This window comes from Mustelus asterias, chromosome 21 (assembly GCF_964213995.1).
Source record: "Mustelus asterias chromosome 21, sMusAst1.hap1.1, whole genome shotgun sequence".
Taxonomy (NCBI): domain Eukaryota; kingdom Metazoa; phylum Chordata; class Chondrichthyes; order Carcharhiniformes; family Triakidae; genus Mustelus; species Mustelus asterias.
The window spans coordinates 15,373,862-15,375,773 of record NC_135821.1 but is presented as its reverse complement, the minus strand read 5'-3'; positions in this window follow the sequence as shown (position 1 = coordinate 15,375,773).

Below are 1,912 nucleotides of genomic sequence, written 5' to 3'. Positions count from 1 at the left end.
TTTATTCTTCAACCCCTCCTCCCTTATTTGAACAAGGATGTAACATCAGAAATCCAGCACCCACACTTACTTCCTTCTGTACCCTCAAGATATTTCTTTTTAATGGGCGACACGGTGGCACAGTGGTTGGCACTGCCATCTCACAGCACCAGGGACCCGACTTTGATTCCCGGCTTGGGTGACTGTCTGTGTGGAGTTTGCACATTCTCCTCGTGTCTGCATGGGTTTCCTTCGGGTGCTCCAGTCTCCTCCCACATTCCAAAGATGTGTAGGTTGGGTAGATTGGCCATGCTAAATTGCCCCCTTATTGTCCAGATATGTGTAGGTTAGGGCGATTGGCCGTGCTAAATTGCCCCTTAGTGTCCAAATATGTGTAGGTTAGGGGGATTGGCCATGCTAAATGTGTGGGGTTACAAGGATAGGGTGGGGGAGGTGGCCTGGGTTAGATAATCTGTCAGAGTTGGCGCAGTCTTGATGGGCCGAATGGCCTCTTTTGCACTGTAGAAATTCTATGATTCTATGTACCTCATTCAAACCTCGTTCTCTGTGTGTGTGCAGATTCAACAGGAGATGGACAGGAATGAAATCTTAATCAGTGGACAACACTCTTTGTGGCCTCAGTATTGTTTCCATGATGCACTGCTCCATAATCAATGGCTCTACAAGTGAATCAAGGTCTTTCTGAAGGCTTTATCTCCTCACACTCACACAGGGAGAATGACTCGTTCATTCATACACACCACTCAGCAATTAATCCTTCTATCGAATCCTCCTATTGTTCCAGCTAATCAGAAGCCTTACCTTCATGATGGTGTTGTAGATGGAGATATAGGAGGTGAACAGATCCAGGTATCGTGTTGTGAAGACTAACACAAACAGAAGCTGGCTCTTCCCGGAGATACCTGACACCACAAAACAAGGAATTGTCAGAGCCTGAGCAAGCCCATCCCCCACTCTCCACACCTCCACCTCAACATCCCTCCCCTTCATTTCCCCATCCCTCTCTCTGCAACCTCATCCCACTCTTTCATCCCCCTCACTCTTCCATTTTCCCCTTTGCCTTATCCATATCTCTCACTCATCCCCTTCCACTCTCTCCCCATCCCTGTCTGTCTATCTCTATTCCTCTCGCCTATCCATCCCATCCTCTCTCTCAGCTTGGTTCGTCTCTCCCCATCTCCTCCTCACTCCCTCCAGTAACTCCCTCGCTCCCTCTCCTGTCTCTCTCTCTCCCGCATCTTCCCCTCTTCCTTCCCTTCTCTCTCCCTCCATCCCACCCCCCTCTCTTACCCCATTCCCCTATCCCTTCCCTCTACCTCTACCCAACATTCTCTCTCTTTCCCTCACTTCTATCTCTATGCCCCCATCCTTCTCTCTTTCTCGCTGTCTCCTTATTCCTCCCTCTCTTTCTATCCCCTCTCTCTATTTCCCTCCCTCTCTCCTTATCCCTCTCTATCTCTCTTTCCTCTCTCTATCTCTCTTTCCTCTCTCTATCTCTCTTTCCTCTCTCTATCTCTCTTTCCTCTCTCTATCTCTCTTTCCTCTCTCTATCTCTCTTTCCTCTCTCTATCTCTCTTTCCTCTCTCTATCTCTCTTTCCTCTCTCTATCTCTCTTTCCTCTCTCTATCTCTCTTTCCTCTCTCTATCTCTCTTTCCTCTCTCTATCTCTCTTTCCTCTCTCTATCTCTCTTTCCTCTCTCTATCTCTCTTTCCTCTCTCTATCTCTATCTCTTTTTCTCCTCTCTTTCTCATCTCTCTCTCTTTCTCCTCTCTTTTTCTTTCGCTCGCCTCAATCTCTCTCTTTCTCCTCTCTATCTATCTCTTTCTTCCTTCTCTCTCCTCTATCTCTCTCTCTCCTCTCTCTATCTCTCTCTTCTCTCTTTCTATCTCCTCTATCTTTCTCTCCTCTCTC